This window comes from Epinephelus moara, chromosome 12 (assembly GCF_006386435.1).
Source record: "Epinephelus moara isolate mb chromosome 12, YSFRI_EMoa_1.0, whole genome shotgun sequence".
Lineage (NCBI taxonomy): Eukaryota > Metazoa > Chordata > Actinopteri > Perciformes > Serranidae > Epinephelus > Epinephelus moara.
The window spans coordinates 4607897-4614145 of record NC_065517.1 but is presented as its reverse complement, the minus strand read 5'-3'; the positions used below and the strand labels follow the sequence as shown (position 1 = coordinate 4614145).

Here is a 6249-nt window from a genome sequence, read left to right as displayed (position 1 = left end):
TTGTGGTGACCTCCTCCCAGGCTACCTTTGCATCATCAGCCCGTGGAGGTCTGCTCGCAGTTCCGTATATTCGGACACTGCGAGCAGACCTCCTGGACCAAAACATCAGTTTCCTCCTGACATAAAGAGTTGTTTTTACATGTGAGCGAGGTCTATAGAGAGGCAGTTAGAGCTACAGGCTACAATGAGGCTAAAAACAGAGTTCAAATGACGTTTTGCCAAACAACTTTTTATGTCGGGGCTTCAGGACACTTGGATCACTACGGACGAGCAGTATGGAGATATTCTGTGGTTTCAATTATGTGTTTTTTGAACGTTTTAATCTGGGGCGCCGAAAGCCTCCATTAGGGGGAGTTTTGTTTCTAGCCCCTCTCCCCTGGGATCTCCGCAAGGGATGTGAGCACTCTAAAACTTCACCTGAGTCTCCCTCAGCATATGGGTGAGTAGATAATGGCTGAATTTTTGGGTGCACTATCCCTTTAAACAGACTTGATAATACAGCAACATACATATTACCCAGAAATCATCATTGCATAAAGGTATGTGACCAAAACTACAAAAGAAAACAGTAAATTATAAGTTTAACTAAATATTTTTTTTTATAGTTTTTTATAGTTTATGTGGAATACCCATATAAATTTGTTATAGATTGTTACAAAAACAGAAAACCACAATGGTGATGGATTTGCTTTTTTCCACTGAGGGTGGATATAAAAAGTTGCACCATTTGATTGAATTAAGTTCTTTCTTTTAAAACAGGTGTATTATCAGGTGGATATTGGGCCCCTCCACCCCATGGGCCCCAGTGCAATTGCACTGCCTGCACTGTCCAAATTTACACCCCTGCTCCTGCGTCTGTTGTTGATGTTCCAGAATGCCGTGTCAATTTACACTTGTTACATGCACTGTGTCTTTTCAAAATACACATCTGTTTTCACAGGAAATGTGCTGTTTCTGTTTGTTAGATGAATACAGTGTTTTTCTGAATTAACAATGTTGGTAAAACACCTCATATTTACATATATTCCCTTATGCAACATAAGCACATGGTTAGCTTTAGAAAAAACCCCATCATGGTTTGCCTCAACATTGGCACAAGAAAGGATCAACAAACTCATGGGTGAGTGCTTTATTCAGTGTTTTTACCTGTTTAAATCACCTGGTCTGTTAAATTTGGAGAGGAGGAGACCTCTGTGGATAATTCAGCTCCTGCTAAAAACCTCCTGAACAATAAACACTGAAGGAATTCTAACCAGTAGGACATTCATTTGGTTGCAATCTGCAATCCTCAGTGCTAGATGCCACTGAATTTTACACTCCAGACCTTGAATGCGCTGTCTTGACGTCAAATGCTTTTGTTTCATAACTCAGCTGAGTGCATTAATTTAGTCCACTTATTCATGAACTTTAAAACTTTAAGGTGTGTTCAACCTCTTTTGTAGAAATTAGATTCCAGCTACACCTAACTGCATTGTTAATTACTACTTACTCCCATTAATTTGGCAGCTGTCCAAAGGCTTTTTCAGTAAAAGTGCCATGCCTAAAACCATAGCTGTTCCTTTCTCAAATGCTTTTGGATTGACTGTAAAGAAAGAGGAGCAAGACAAGCAAGAAGAAGAAAGAGCATCATATATCAGGTAAACTGTCAAGGATGTCTAATTGAAAAAATATACCTGAAAACATTTCAGTCTGACTTTACATGACATCCTGTGATGTAAGCAGCAGAAGACAGGTAGATCTGACACACTGAAGTGTATCTGTGCTTTTCCTTAGTGCTGCTTTTGACACACCTGACAACAACATGCGAATAAACAAGATATGATTTGGACCCTCACACTGTTCTAAACTGATGTCATTCATAAAACACTCAAGGAAAATTTGTAAATGTAAGACTTTGACTAAATGTGTTTATGAGAGTATATGATAAGCAAATAAACCTTACAGAGTTACATATGTCTTTATTGGCACATCCCTTTTACTGAAAACATAATCAGTACAAAAAAGAGAATTAACCATTTCAAAGGGGTTCCAGCCCAAACCACAACCACCTGACAGACACATGAGGCTCTGACGTACATTTGTAGACACAAAAAAAAGACACTGCATTCACAATGCTCCAATCAACCAAGTATCTAGACTTGTGCCAAGAATCCAGTCACTTAATTTGCCAGACAGGTGTGTGACTCAGTATTCCAGGAAGCTGACTGATGGCCTTTTGAACATGTTTGAATACTGGTGTCTGCATCGGGAGGTGTACAGTAAAATGATCATCCACTCCTGACAACAGCCCATTTTGGAAGCTGGAAGACAATGAGAGGTAAACAAATATATTATTCATTTTAAAACTTCACTTTTATCTTATACAGGTGGCTGATTACCTAGTATGCTTTCATGCAATCTTAAAGCATACTAAGTATGAAGTTCCTGAAAGCCATTCTTGAGTAAAACTACAGATATCTTAAAGGTAAAGACTGTCACCTATTAGTATACTTAAGTAAAAGTCTTAGATATTTACTGTACTTAAGTATCAAAAGTAATTTATGGTATTAAATGTAATTAAGTATTGATAGTAAAAATAGATGTAAATGCTGTTAATAAAAAAAGTAGGCAGTCAAAATTTTGAGAATTCTGAAGTTTATTTCTTCGTAAGATGTACACCACCCCCAGTGTTGGGCAAGTTACTCTCAAAATGTAATATATTATATATTACTAGTTACCTTCATTTGAAAATAATAAATCAATTTACTTTTGTGTTACATTGACCAAAATGAGCTCAGAAGAACTTATGTTAATTTTAAATGGATGAGGGTCATACAGTATCGTTTCACAGCAGATAATCAAAGCACAGAAACTCCAGTATATTACAGTTCATCTTTAATCCAGTGCTGCGCAGGTCTGACCCATTCATGCATTCCCATACAGCAGTTACCACTTTGCATTAAAATCACCTGCTTGTATTAATAATAGCATGATGATATAGAGCAATTAAATAACCTTGACCTTTTAAAACAAATGAATAGCCTCAGACACAGGGAGGGTCAGGCAGAGGATCAAAGTCTAATAATTAAGAGATATGGATAAATATTTGTGGGCCTATGATGAAATTCATGAAACAAATGTTAAGGTCAGCACAACAAACAGAATAGTGTGGGATTAAGTTACTAATGATGAGCACAAATTAATAAACCAGAGCGGGAAGATCCACCTGCCGGTGTGCTGGTCAGCTACAACAGAAGAGAGTTATGCATAAGGATGGTACTGTGTGCCGGATTTGCTCTGCAGTTGGGGGATGTGAATGGAAACTTACATTAACATCATCCAGATGTGTTGATCAAAAAAATTAATGGGAGGCCAGCTCCGTATCCCCGCTGCTTTAGGGCGCCTTAGGGCGCAGAAGCAGAACGGGGTACATTGTAGACGCTGCTGGTGTATTAATGGAAACATATTGAACATGATAAATACATATTATAAATACAGGTAATATAACGTGTTACCTAGTAACACGTTATATATTACTTCATTACTGCTAATGCTTAATATATTACTGTAAAACATTACTTTTGTTACGCATTACCCCCAACACTGAACCTTAAAAATGGAGCTTACAGTACACCTGAAGAAAAGACAGAGTAAGTAATAAGTAAGTAAAGAGTTTTTTTTCACAACTTTAAAGGATTTAAAGAACAAAATCCAGTTTTTCTTCCCTACCACTCCGTCATTCATTCATCTGTCCATCCCAAGTAAAAGTATACATTTTACTTGGGAAATATAGTAAAAGTAAAGTAGAAGTAAAAGTTGGCAGAGGTATATAGTAAATTCAATTAAAGATATTCCAAAAAGTTACTTAACTACTGTAACAAAGTGTTATTACTTGTTAAATTACAACACTGACTGTAGAGACAGCAAAGATTTGATGTAGCTTGGATAGTCTTTACTACATTTAAAACCAAAGCCATTTTACTATTTAATAAATGAAAGCATGTGATTCCTTTACTGAATGTAAAGGGAATAATTGGAACTTATTGATTTTTATATTTTCTTAATAAACACTAGATGTAGATTTTATAGGAGGAGCTTGAGCACAGTTTACATAAAATGCAGCAATGGGATTGCCTCTTGCCATTATGTTGTGATACTTCAGTGTGATATAAAACAAGTTGTTGCTTTGGTCATATAAGTCTGTAGGAAAATAGTTTTTTTGGGAGCTGCAGGGAAAACATTCCAGAGCAGTTTCAGTTGTAAATGCGACTTGTGAGCTGTAATTCAGCAGTAAATAATCAGTGTCTGACTTTGGATGGTGGAGCTGCCGAATGGATTTGTCAAATGAGTTAGTTGCAGCAGCCTGAACTCAGATCAGTTGAAAGTGTAGTTTTAAACACCAACTCTGTGAGAGGACACAAGTTTAAAACTCCAGACTAACATGTTGCAGATTAAGAAAGAATTCAGAAGTTAATTACTTCATTTTTCTGCTTCTTAACAGTGAGATGGATAAGTTTAAGTTTTTGAGAGCATATATAGAGACATGTTGAGCTTTTCAAATGATGATCAGTAAGTAAGCGCTGGTAAATCACCCCTTAAACCTGTCCAGTACTGCTGGAGAGAAGACAGTTTGTGTGTATGAATTATTTGTAGAAAAAAAAATGTCTAAATGAAATTCTTATACAATCTGTCAACTTCATTCTAATTTCTGATACATGAATTAGCCTAACTGGATTAGTTTAAAGATTAAAAAAAAAGAAAAAAACTAAGACTAATTCTAAAATAGATGACAAAATGAACACTGTAAATGCTTCACTTAAGAAACGTCACTGCACAACAACCATCCTTAAATTACATAATGTTACATTTCAACAATGGGATATAGGTACGTAAGTTACATGTTACGTTAAAATAACACTGACTTTTGGTTTCATACGTGTCAAAAGCTGCGACCTCTAGGGTGAAGGGCCTCCTCTGTTTTGTCTGGTCATGTGGCACCAATTTCAAATGTCTTTGCATCTTTCTACTACATGGACAGCCCAGTTTTGTAAAACACCATCTTTTCAGTTGTGAAATACTTCTTAATTGTATTTGTTGGCATTTTGATCCATTCGTCTCTTAATGTCACAAAGTCGGTCATAAAGAACTGATTGTNTATATTACTTCATTACTGCTAATGCTTAATATATTACTGTAAAACATTACTTTTGTTACGCATTACCCCCAACACTGAACCTTAAAAATGGAGCTTACAGTACACCTGAAGAAAAGACAGAGTAAGTAGTATGTAAGTAAAGAGTTTTTTTTCACAACTTTAAAGGATTTAAAGTTGCTATACAGAGTTCCTGCTTTGGTTAATCGACAGACATGATTTTCTTTTTTTCACTGTTGTTATTGTAGTTGTTATGTCATATTTATATTTATGTCATCTTTGACTTATTTCTTGTTATGCAACTTTTTCTTCTTTTTACTATTTTCATTGCTGCTTGTAATTCCTGCTAGACATTGTCTCTTGTTATTTGGTTTTATGGATTTTTCATCATTGTATTGCAATTGCTCTTATATATAGCTATGTATCCCTCTAGCCTTTTGAATATGAACTAAGGGCATTAGAAAGCTTAATGCTAGTCAACTTTCCTTGAATAAACAATGGTTTGATGATAATGATAATGATAATTGATAAACAATGGTTTGATGATAATGATAATGATAATTGGTTATATGCAAATATTAAATCAACTTGATACTTTGAAGGCACAACAATTTCATTGCCAATGAACATTAAGTTAGAAAAATACGTAACTTAAATTATATTTGCCAATTTAAAATAACTTTGTGGAAAAAATAACACACCTACTTCAGGTTTTCTCTCTGAATAAAGATACAGATCGTTTTGTGCACCTGTGAATACATGTATGCTAGAGGTGGACATCGCCTCCAGTAGGAGGACCCAGGATACAATATTATCGTGATACTCAGGTCATGATATGATATTATTGCAATATTGCGATACGCTGAGTATTGGGATATAATATATTGCAGGATATTGTGATTTATTAGCTATTTTCCTAATATCTTAAAATTATTTCCCATAAGGAAAACTTTGTTAGCATCAGTTTTACCTCATGATATAACGTTTTCAGTCTTTTCATTTGAATTTAATCATCTGTATTGCAGCAAAATGTGATCCAAAGCAGACAGACTGACCAACACCATCATAAAACCTGTCAGAAATGCTGCATACACCTGACAAACTGAACTGTTGGCAAA

General features: G+C 35.4%; 1 protein-coding gene across 1 annotated transcript in view; it reads left to right on the top strand.

Moving 5' to 3' along the window:
- Nucleotides 1–6249, top strand: part of LOC126399150 (adhesion G-protein coupled receptor F1-like) — a 74702-nt gene that overhangs the window by 31441 nt on the left and 37012 nt on the right. The gene's annotated exons all lie outside the window — the stretch shown is intronic.